Source organism: Dendrobates tinctorius, unplaced genomic scaffold (genome assembly GCF_039654945.1).
Source record: "Dendrobates tinctorius isolate UK_male_01 unplaced genomic scaffold, ASM3965494v1 ptg000048l, whole genome shotgun sequence".
Lineage (NCBI taxonomy): Eukaryota > Metazoa > Chordata > Amphibia > Anura > Dendrobatidae > Dendrobates > Dendrobates tinctorius.
This window is the reverse complement of record NW_027361716.1, coordinates 7,410,001-7,422,500: the sequence shown is the minus strand read 5'-3', so window position 1 is coordinate 7,422,500 and position 12,500 is coordinate 7,410,001. Positions and strand designations below refer to the sequence as shown.

Below are 12,500 nucleotides of genomic sequence, written 5' to 3'. Positions count from 1 at the left end.
TCCATGGGAACCATTCACAGTTTAAAGCTTTTCCCTCTTCATAATGTGGATTTGGAGTCAGTCAGCTCCAAAAACATCCTTAAAAATAATCCGAAAATACTGAGAAGACTGAACATAATCATTTCCAAGTAAAAAAGACTTGATGTTCATTTGATCAGGCTTTGGAGCATTTATTAACCATCTCAAGTTTCCAAAAATGTCCAGCGGTTAACTGAAATTACCATATCAATCTTCAGATGTTTTTCACTTTGAACAGCTCCATACCTATAATACAAGTCAAGGGTAAGGTTCGAAAGACCCTATAAAGAGTCCTGATTGACTTTTGTGTGCTACAAAAAAAGCCACAAAACACATTCAAAAGACGCCGAAAAGAATTTTTAGAAAAACACCACCAAAAATGTTTATAAGGCACTTTAGGAAATTCTGGAAAACACAAGAAAAGATGGCTTAGAGAAAAATCAAAAACACTTCCTGAAGCCATTTTGGCTTCAAATCCTTGTCAGATTCACCCACTTGGAAAGAGTGTTATGTGAATATTGACTCAAGTCACAGAGTATGAGATTGCTTGGTATGACATAGACAATGAGTGACATAGACAATTTTAATTTTTGCTAATCCTACTTGATTGACAGCTTTGACCATGGTATTCCATGAATCCTTGAACTCTTTTTTGTCTTTTATTATGTGGATTTTAAATTGCTTGTTTCATCATAAACATTGGGCATCGTCGATCTGAGTGCAGATGGAAAAATTGAAATGTGTGCCCAGGTTCCACTGAGATTGGAAGTCAGATAACATGATTCAAAGTCCAGCGTGCTAACCATTACACCATGGAACCAACCATTACACAGTCATGGCTGCGGCTTGTTGTGCTGAATAAAGCATATGAAATCGTGAACGATGGCGAAAACAGGCTCCAAAGCTGCAGTGCAAATCTGCAATCATACACAATGGTAAATTGATATCTTATAACCTTTCATTCCACAAATTTACCAACATTTCCACGATATAACAGCTAGGACAGTTTGAAATGTTGATGAAAAGTGGCTAGTAAAAAGATTGCTGTATCTGTTACTTGGAAAAAGTGTGAAAAAAATAAATTGCAAAACTTATACTGTTAGAAAACTCTTCATCCAGTAGTTGATAAAGATTAGCATTGCATGGTAAAAGGCTTCATCTGAGAGATAATTTAAGGTTTGTGCAAATCAAAGTGCATGTCCCAGTCCATTAGCCAGGACAGCGGTCTGTGGCTGCTGGACAAGATGAAGAGAAAAACCTCATACCTGATGGCACCCACGGTGCTTCTTTTGATTAGAGGCAAGTCGCACATGTAATGTTGCTCCAGAATAGATTATCTAAAGAACAGTCAAAGATAAAGTCAGTTTGGTCCTAGAAACTCACTCCATCACAGATCACTGTCATGGGGAATAGACTAGTAAACATGCAAATTGAACAACAAAGATAAAAGGTCAATATGTTATTGAAACATAGACGTAGTCGGCAGGATTAGAACCTGTGCGGGGAGACCCCAATGGATTTCTAGTCCATCGCCTTAACCACTAGGCCACGACTGCTCGGACGTCAAGCTGTTATGAGTTTCACACATGTTTTCTAATAGCACCATGATCAAGCTCAGTGATCAACCCTCTGGAAGACATCTCAGAAAATGAAAAGAAAATACAAGGTCTCAGTAAAATGCAAAAATCTGATTTAAAGTCATCATCCATGGGAACCATTCACAGTTTAAAGCTTTTCCCTCTTCATAATGTGGATTTGGAGTCAGTCAGCTCCAAAAACATCCTTAAAAATAATCCGAAAATACTGAGAAGACTGAACATAATCATTTCCAAGTAAAAAAGACTTGATGTTCATTTGATCAGGCTTTGGAGCATTTATTAACCATCTCAAGTTTCCAAAAATGTCCAGCGGTTAACTGAAATTACCATATCAATCTTCAGATGTTTTTCACTTTGAACAGCTCCATACCTATAATACAAGTCAAGGGTAAGGTTCGAAAGACCCTATAAAGAGTCCTGATTGACTTTTGTGTGCTACAAAAAAAGCCACAAAACACATTCAAAAGACGCCGAAAATAATTTTTAGAAAAACACCACCAAAAATGTTTATAAGGCACTTTAGGAAATTCTGGAAAACACAAGAAAAGATGGCTTAGAGAAAAATCAAAAACACTTCCTGAAGCCATTTTGGCTTCAAATCCTTGTCAGATTCACCCACTTGGAAAGAGTGTTATGTGAATATTGACTCAAGTCACAGAGTATGAGATTGCTTGGTATGACATAGACAATGAGTGACATAGACAATTTTAATTTTTGCTAATCCTACTTGATTGACAGCTTTGACCATGGTATTCCATGAATCCTTGAACTCTTTTTTGTCTTTTATTATGTGGATTTTAAATTGCTTGTTTCATCATAAACATTGGGCATCGTCGATCTGAGTGCAGATGGAAAAATTGAAATGTGTGCCCAGGTTCCACTGAGATTGGAAGTCAGATAACATGATTCAAAGTCCAGCGTGCTAACCATTACACCATGGAACCAACCATTACACAGTCATGGCTGCGGCTTGTTGTGCTGAATAAAGCATATGAAATCGTGAACGATGGCGAAAACAGGCTCCAAAGCTGCAGTGCAAATCTGCAATCATACACAATGGTAAATTGATATCTTATAACCTTTCATTCCACAAATTTACCAACATTTCCACGATATCACAGCTAGGACAGTTTGAAATGTTGATGAAAAGTGGCTAGTAAAAAGATTGCTGTATCTGTTACTTGGAAAAAGTGTGAAAAAAATAAATTGCAAAACTTATACTGTTAGAAAACTGTTCATCCAGTATTTGATAAAGATTAGTATTGCATGGTAAAAGGCTTCATCTGAGAGATAATTTAAGGTTTGTGCAAATCAAAGTGCATGTCCCAGTCCATTAGCCAGGACAGCGGTCTGTGGCTGCTGGACAAGATCAAGAGAAAAACCTCTTACCTGATGGCACCCACGGTGCTTCTTTTGATTAGCGGCAAGTCGCACATGTAATGTTGCTCCAGAATAGATTATCTAAAGAACAGTCAAAGATAAAGTCAGTTTGGTCCTAGAAATTCGCTCCATCACAGATCACTGTCATGGGGAATAGACTAGTAAACATGCAAATTGAACAACAAAGATAAAAGGTCAAAAAGTTTTTGAAACATAGACGTAGTCGGCAGGATTTGAACCTGCGCGGGGAGACCCCAATGGATTTCTAGTCCATCACCTTTACCACTCGGCCACAACTACTCGGACGTCAAGCTGTTATGAGTTTCACACATGTTTTCTAATAGCACCATGATCAAGCTCAGTGATCAACCCTCTGGAAGACATCTCAGAAAATGAAAAGAAAATACAAGGTCTCAGTAAAATGCAAAAATCTGATTTAAAGTCATCATCAATGGGAACCATTCACAGTTTAAAGCTTTTCCCTCTTCATAATGTGGATTTGGAGTCAGTCAGCTCCAAAAACATCCTTAAAAATAATCCAAAAATGCTGAGAAGACTGAACATAATCATTTCCAAGTAAAAAAGACTTGATGTTCATTTGATCAGGTTTTGGAGCGTCTATTAACCATCTCAAGTTTCCAAAAATGTCCAGCGGTTAACTGAAATTACCATATCAATCTTCAGCTGTTTTTCACTTTGAACAGCTCCATATCTATAATACAAGTCAACGGTAAGGTTCGAAAGACCCTATAAAGGGTCCTGATTGACTTTTGTGTGCTACAAAAAAAGCCACAAAACACATTCAAAAGACGCCGAAAAGAATTTTTAGAAAAACACCACCAAAAATGTTTATAAGGCACTTTAGGAAATTCTGGAAAACACAAGAAAAGATGGCTTAGAGAAAAATCAAAAACACTTCCTGAAGCCATTTTGGCTTCAAATCCTTGTCAGATTCACCCACTTGGAAAGAGTGTTATGTGAATATTGACTCAAGTCACAGAGTATGAGATTGCTTGGTATGACATAGACAATGAGTGACATAGACAATGAGTGACATAGACAATTTTAATTTTTGCTAATCCTACTTGATTGACAGCTTTGACCATGGTATTCCATGAACTCTTTTGTTGTCTTTTATTATGTGGATTTTAAATTGCTTGTTTCATCATAAACATTGGGCATCGTCGATCTGAGTGCAGATGTAAAAATCGAAATGTGTGCCCAGGTTCCACTGAGATTTGAACTCAGATCACAGGATTCAAAGTCCAGCGTGCTAACCATTACACCATGGAACCAACCATTACACAGTCATGGCTGCGGCTTGTTGTGCTGAATAAAGCATATGAAATCGTGAACGATGGCGAAAACAGGCTCCAAAGCTGCAGTGCAAATCTGCAATCATACACAATGGTAAATTGATATCTTATAACCTTTCATTCCACAAATTTACCAACATTTCCACGATATAACAGCTAGGACAGTTTGAAATGTTGATGAAAAGTGGCTAGTAAAAAGATTGCTGTATCTGTTACTTGGAAAAAGTGTGAAAAAAATAAATTGCAAAACTTATACTGTTAGAAAACTCTTCATCCAGTAGTTGATAAAGATTAGCATTGCATGGTAAAAGGCTTCATCTGAGAGATAATTTAAGGTTTGTGCAAATCAAAGTGCATGTCCCAGTCCATTAGCCAGGACAGCGGTCTGTGGCTGCTGGACAAGATGAAGAGAAAAACCTCATACCTGATGGCACCCACGGTGCTTCTTTTGATTAGAGGCAAGTCGCACATGTAATGTTGCTCCAGAATAGATTATCTAAAGAACAGTCAAAGATAAAGTCAGTTTGGTCCTAGAAACTCACTCCATCACAGATCACTGTCATGGGGAATAGACTAGTAAACATGCAAATTGAACAACAAAGATAAAAGGTCAATATGTTATTGAAACATAGACGTAGTCGGCAGGATTAGAACCTGTGCGGGGAGACCCCAATAGATTTCTAGTCCATCGCCTTAACCACTAGGCCACGACTGCTCGGACGTCAAGCTGTTATGAGTTTCACACATGTTTTCTAATAGCACCATGATCAAGCTCAGTGATCAACCCTCTGGAAGACATCTCAGAAAATGAAAAGAAAATACAAGGTCTCAGTAAAATGCAAAAATCTGATTTAAAGTCATCATCCATGGGAACCATTCACAGTTTAAAGCTTTTCCCTCTTCATAATGTGGATTTGGAGTCAGTCAGCTCCAAAAACATCCTTAAAAATAATCCGAAAATACTGAGAAGACTGAACATAATCATTTCCAAGTAAAAAAGACTTGATGTTCATTTGATCAGGCTTTGGAGCATTTATTAACCATCTCAAGTTTCCAAAAATGTCCAGCGGTTAACTGAAATTACCATATCAATCTTCAGATGTTTTTCACTTTGAACAGCTCCATACCTATAATACAAGTCAAGGGTAAGGTTCGAAAGACCCTATAAAGAGTCCTGATTGACTTTTGTGTGCTACAAAAAAAGCCACAAAACACATTCAAAAGACGCCGAAAAGAATTTTTAGAAAAACACCACCAAAAATGTTTATAAGGCACTTTAGGAAATTCTGGAAAACACAAGAAAAGATGGCTTAGAGAAAAATCAAAAACACTTCCTGAAGCCATTTTGGCTTCAAATCCTTGTCAGATTCACCCACTTGGAAAGAGTGTTATGTGAATATTGACTCAAGTCACAGAGTATGAGATTGCTTGGTATGACATAGACAATGAGTGACATAGACAATTTTAATTTTTGCTAATCCTACTTGATTGACAGCTTTGACCATGGTATTCCATGAATCCTTGAACTCTTTTTTGTCTTTTATTATGTGGATTTTAAATTGCTTGTTTCATCATAAACATTGGGCATCGTCGATCTGAGTGCAGATGGAAAAATTGAAATGTGTGCCCAGGTTCCACTGAGATTGGAAGTCAGATAACATGATTCAAAGTCCAGCGTGCTAACCATTACACCATGGAACCAACCATTACACAGTCATGGCTGCGGCTTGTTGTGCTGAATAAAGCATATGAAATCGTGAACGATGGCGAAAACAGGCTCCAAAGCTGCAGTGCAAATCTGCAATCATACACAATGGTAAATTGATATCTTATAACCTTTCATTCCACAAATTTACCAACATTTCCACGATATAACAGCTAGGACAGTTTGAAATGTTGATGAAAAGTGGCTAGTAAAAAGATTGCTGTATCTGTTACTTGGAAAAAGTGTGAAAAAAATAAATTGCAAAACTTATACTGTTAGAAAACTCTTCATCCAGTAGTTGATAAAGATTAGCATTGCATGGTAAAAGGCTTCATCTGAGAGATAATTTAAGGTTTGTGCAAATCAAAGTGCATGTCCCAGTCCATTAGCCAGGACAGCGGTCTGTGGCTGCTGGACAAGATGAAGAGAAAAACCTCATACCTGATGGCACCCACGGTGCTTCTTTTGATTAGAGGCAAGTCGCACATGTAATGTTGCTCCAGAATAGATTATCTAAAGAACAGTCAAAGATAAAGTCAGTTTGGTCCTAGAAACTCACTCCATCACAGATCACTGTCATGGGGAATAGACTAGTAAACATGCAAATTGAACAACAAAGATAAAAGGTCAATATGTTATTGAAACATAGACGTAGTCGGCAGGATTAGAACCTGTGCGGGGAGACCCCAATGGATTTCTAGTCCATCGCCTTAACCACTAGGCCACGACTGCTCGGACGTCAAGCTGTTATGAGTTTCACACATGTTTTCTAATAGCACCATGATCAAGCTCAGTGATCAACCCTCTGGAAGACATCTCAGAAAATGAAAAGAAAATACAAGGTCTCAGTAAAATGCAAAAATCTGATTTAAAGTCATCATCCATGGGAACCATTCACAGTTTAAAGCTTTTCCCTCTTCATAATGTGGATTTGGAGTCAGTCAGCTCCAAAAACATCCTTAAAAATAATCCGAAAATACTGAGAAGACTGAACATAATCATTTCCAAGTAAAAAAGACTTGATGTTCATTTGATCAGGCTTTGGAGCATTTATTAACCATCTCAAGTTTCCAAAAATGTCCAGCGGTTAACTGAAATTACCATATCAATCTTCAGATGTTTTTCACTTTGAACAGCTCCATACCTATAATACAAGTCAAGGGTAAGGTTCGAAAGACCCTATAAAGAGTCCTGATTGACTTTTGTGTGCTACAAAAAAAGCCACAAAACACATTCAAAAGACGCCGAAAATAATTTTTAGAAAAACACCACCAAAAATGTTTATAAGGCACTTTAGGAAATTCTGGAAAACACAAGAAAAGATGGCTTAGAGAAAAATCAAAAACACTTCCTGAAGCCATTTTGGCTTCAAATCCTTGTCAGATTCACCCACTTGGAAAGAGTGTTATGTGAATATTGACTCAAGTCACAGAGTATGAGATTGCTTGGTATGACATAGACAATGAGTGACATAGACAATTTTAATTTTTGCTAATCCTACTTGATTGACAGCTTTGACCATGGTATTCCATGAATCCTTGAACTCTTTTTTGTCTTTTATTATGTGGATTTTAAATTGCTTGTTTCATCATAAACATTGGGCATCGTCGATCTGAGTGCAGATGGAAAAATTGAAATGTGTGCCCAGGTTCCACTGAGATTGGAAGTCAGATAACATGATTCAAAGTCCAGCGTGCTAACCATTACACCATGGAACCAACCATTACACAGTCATGGCTGCGGCTTGTTGTGCTGAATAAAGCATATGAAATCGTGAACGATGGCGAAAACAGGCTCCAAAGCTGCAGTGCAAATCTGCAATCATACACAATGGTAAATTGATATCTTATAACCTTTCATTCCACAAATTTACCAACATTTCCACGATATCACAGCTAGGACAGTTTGAAATGTTGATGAAAAGTGGCTAGTAAAAAGATTGCTGTATCTGTTACTTGGAAAAAGTGTGAAAAAAATAAATTGCAAAACTTATACTGTTAGAAAACTGTTCATCCAGTATTTGATAAAGATTAGTATTGCATGGTAAAAGGCTTCATCTGAGAGATAATTTAAGGTTTGTGCAAATCAAAGTGCATGTCCCAGTCCATTAGCCAGGACAGCGGTCTGTGGCTGCTGGACAAGATCAAGAGAAAAACCTCTTACCTGATGGCACCCACGGTGCTTCTTTTGATTAGCGGCAAGTCGCACATGTAATGTTGCTCCAGAATAGATTATCTAAAGAACAGTCAAAGATAAAGTCAGTTTGGTCCTAGAAATTCGCTCCATCACAGATCACTGTCATGGGGAATAGACTAGTAAACATGCAAATTGAACAACAAAGATAAAAGGTCAAAAAGTTTTTGAAACATAGACGTAGTCGGCAGGATTTGAACCTGCGCGGGGAGACCCCAATGGATTTCTAGTCCATCACCTTTACCACTCGGCCACAACTACTCGGACGTCAAGCTGTTATGAGTTTCACACATGTTTTCTAATAGCACCATGATCAAGCTCAGTGATCAACCCTCTGGAAGACATCTCAGAAAATGAAAAGAAAATACAAGGTCTCAGTAAAATGCAAAAATCTGATTTAAAGTCATCATCAATGGGAACCATTCACAGTTTAAAGCTTTTCCCTCTTCATAATGTGGATTTGGAGTCAGTCAGCTCCAAAAACATCCTTAAAAATAATCCAAAAATGCTGAGAAGACTGAACATAATCATTTCCAAGTAAAAAAGACTTGATGTTCATTTGATCAGGCTTTGGAGCGTCTATTAACCATCTCAAGTTTCCAAAAATGTCCAGCGGTTAACTGAAATTACCATATCAATCTTCAGCTGTTTTTCACTTTGAACAGCTCCATACCTATAATACAAGTCAACGGTAAGGTTCGAAAGACCCTATAAAGGGTCCTGATTGACTTTTGTGTGCTACAAAAAAAGCCACAAAACACATTCAAAAGACGCCGAAAAGAATTTTTAGAAAAACACCACCAAAAATGTTTATAAGGCACTTTAGGAAATTCTGGAAAACACAAGAAAAGATGGCTTAGAGAAAAATCAAAAACACTTCCTGAAGACATTTTGGCTTCAAAACCTTGTCAGATTCACCCACTTGGAAAGAGTGTTATGTGAATATTGACTCAAGTCACAGAGTATGAGATTGCTTGGTATGACATAGACAATGAGTGACATAGACAATTTTAATTTTTGCTAATCCTACTTGATTGACAGCTTTGACCATGGTATTCCATGAATCCTTGAACTCTTTTTTTGTCTTTTACTATGTGGATTTTAAATTGCTTGTTTCATCATAAACATTGGGCATCGTCGATCTGAGTGCAGATGGAAAAATTGAAATGTGTGCCCAGGTTCCACAGAGATTTGAATTCAGATAACAGGATTCAAAGTCCAGAGTGCTAACCATTACAACATGGAACCAACCATTACACAGTCATGGCTGCGGCTTGTTGTGCTGAATAAAGCATATGAAATCGTGAACGATGGCGAAAACAGGCTCCAAAGCTGCAGTGCAAATCTGCAATCATACACAATGGTAAATTGATATCTTATAACCTTTTATTCCACAAATTTACCAACATTTCCACGATATCACAGCTAGGACAGTTTGAAATGTTGATGAAAAGTGGCTAGTAAAAAGATTGCTGTATCTGTTACTTGGAAAAAGTGTGAAAAAAATAAATTGCAAAACTTATACTGTTAGAAAACTGTTTATCCAGTAGTTGATAAAGATTAGCATTGCATGGTAAAAGGCTTCATCTGAGAGATAATTTAAGGTTTGTGCAAATCAAAGTGCATGTCCCAGTCCATTAGCCAGGACAGCGGTCTGTGGCTGCTGGACAAGATCAAGAGAAAAACCTCTTACCTGATGGCACCCACGGTGCTTCTTTTGATTAGCGGCAAGTCGCACATGTAATGTTGCTCCAGAATAGATTATCTAAAGAACAGTCAAAGATAAAGTCAGTTTGGTCCTAGAAACTCGTTCCATCACAGATCACTGTCATGGGGAATAGACTAGTAAACATGCAAATTGAACAAAAAAGATAAAAGGTCAAAAGGTTATTGAAACATAGACATAGTCGGCAGGATTTGAACCTGCACGGGGAGACCCCAATGGATTTCTACCCCATCGCCTTAACCACTCGGCCACGACTACTCGGACGTCAAGCTGTTATGAGTTTCACACATGTTTTCTAATAGCACCATGATCAAGCTCAGTGATCAACCCTCTGGAAGACATCTCAGAAAATGAAAAGAAAATACAAGGTCTCAGTAAAATGCAAAAATCTGATTTAAAGTCATCATCAATGGGAACCATTCACAGTTTAAAGCTTTTCCCTCTTCATAATGTGGATTTGGAGTCAGTCAGCTCCAAAAACATCCTTAAAAATAATCCAAAAATGCTGAGAAGACTGAACATAATCATTTCCAAGTAAAAAAGACTTGATGTTCATTTGATCAGGCTTTGGAGCGTCTATTAACCATCTCAAGTTTCCAAAAATGTCCAGCGGTTAACTGAAATTACCATATCAATCTTCAGCTGTTTTTCACTTTGAACAGCTCCATACCTATAATACAAGTCAACGGTAAGGTTCGAAAGACCCTATAAAGGGTCCTGATTGACTTTTGTGTGCTACAAAAAAAGCCACAAAACACATTCAAAAGACGCCGAAAAGAATTTTTAGAAAAACACCACCAAAAATGTTTATAAGGCACTTTAGGAAATTCTGGAAAACACAAGAAAAGATGGCTTAGAGAAAAATCAAAAACACTTCCTGAAGACATTTTGGCTTCAAAACCTTGTCAGATTCACCCACTTGGAAAGAGTGTTATGTGAATATTGACTCAAGTCACAGAGTATGAGATTGCTTGGTATGACATAGACAATGAGTGACATAGACAATTTTAATTTTTGCTAATCCTACTTGATTGACAGCTTTGACCATGGTATTCCATGAATCCTTGAACTCTTTTTTTGTCTTTTACTATGTGGATTTTAAATTGCTTGTTTCATCATAAACATTGGGCATCGTCGATCTGAGTGCAGATGGAAAAATTGAAATGTGTGCCCAGGTTCCACAGAGATTTGAATTCAGATAACAGGATTCAAAGTCCAGAGTGCTAACCATTACACCATGGAACCAACCATTACACAGTCATGGCTGCGGCTTGTTGTGCTGAATAAAGCATATGAAATCGTGAACGATGGCGAAAACAGGCTCCAAAGCTGCAGTGCAAATCTGCAATCATACACAATGGTAAATTGATATCTTATAACCTTTTATTCCACAAATTTACCAACATTTCCACGATATCACAGCTAGGACAGTTTGAAATGTTGATGAAAAGTGGCTAGTAAAAAGATTGCTGTATCTGTTACTTGGAAAAAGTGTGAAAAAAATAAATTGCAAAACTTATACTGTTAGAAAACTGTTTATCCAGTAGTTGATAAAGATTAGCATTGCATGGTAAAAGGCTTCATCTGAGAGATAATTTAAGGTTTGTGCAAATCAAAGTGCATGTCCCAGTCCATTAGCCAGGACAGCGGTCTGTGGCTGCTGGACAAGATCAAGAGAAAAACCTCTTACCTGATGGCACCCACGGTGCTTCTTTTGATTAGCGGCAAGTCGCACATGTAATGTTGCTCCAGAATAGATTATCTAAAGAACAGTCAAAGATAAAGTCAGTTTGGTCCTAGAAACTCGCTCCATCACAGATCACTGTCATGGGGAATAGACTAGTAAACATGCAAATTGAACAACAAAGATAAAAGGTCAAAAAGTTTTTGAAACATAGACGTAGTCGGCAGGATTTGAACCTGCACGGGGAGACCCCAATGGATTTCTACCCCATCGCCTTAACCACTCGGCCACGACTACTCGGACGTCAAGCTGTTATGAGTTTCACACATGTTTTCTAATAGCACCATGATCAAGCTCAGTGATCAACCCTCTGGAAGACATCTCAGAAAATGAAAAGAAAATACAAGGTCTCAGTAAAATGCAAAAATCTGATTTAAAGTCATCATCAATGGGAACCATTCACAGTTTAAAGCTTTTCCCTCTTCATAATGTGGATTTGGAGTCAGTCAGCTCCAAAAACATCCTTAAAAATAATCCAAAATTGCTGAGAAGACTGAACAAAATCATTTCCAAGTAAAAAAGACATGATGTTCATTTGATCAGGCTTTGGAGCGTCTATTAACCATCTCAAGTTTCCAAAAATGTCCAGCGGTTAACTGAAATTACCATATCAATCTTCACCTGTTTTTCACTTTGAACAGCTCCATACCTATAATACAAGTCAACGGTAAGGTTCGAAAGACCCTATAAAGGGTCCTGATTGACTTTTGTGTGCTACAAAAAAAGCCACAAAACACATTCAAAAGACGCCGAAAAGAATTTTTAGAAAAACACCACCAAAAATGTTTATAAGGCACTTTAGGAAATTCTGGAAAACACA

General features: G+C 37.6%; 4 non-coding genes across 4 annotated transcripts; all 4 read right to left on the bottom strand.

Moving 5' to 3' along the window:
* Window positions 1-3,214: 3,214 nt before the first annotated feature.
* TRNAS-AGA (transfer RNA serine (anticodon AGA)) lies at window positions 3,215-3,296 on the bottom strand. Its single transcript has one exon. It is a non-coding gene; the product is annotated as a tRNA-Ser (tRNA).
* A 923-nt stretch (window positions 3,297-4,219) lies between these two features.
* TRNAQ-UUG (transfer RNA glutamine (anticodon UUG)) lies at window positions 4,220-4,291 on the bottom strand. The gene has a single exon. It is a non-coding gene; the product is annotated as a tRNA-Gln (tRNA).
* A 4,098-nt stretch (window positions 4,292-8,389) lies between these two features.
* On the bottom strand, window positions 8,390-8,471 carry TRNAS-AGA (transfer RNA serine (anticodon AGA)). The gene has a single exon. It is a non-coding gene; the product is annotated as a tRNA-Ser (tRNA).
* A 3,364-nt stretch (window positions 8,472-11,835) lies between these two features.
* On the bottom strand, window positions 11,836-11,917 carry TRNAS-AGA (transfer RNA serine (anticodon AGA)). The gene has a single exon. It is a non-coding gene; the product is annotated as a tRNA-Ser (tRNA).
* Between the last annotated feature and the right edge of the window lie 583 nt (window positions 11,918-12,500).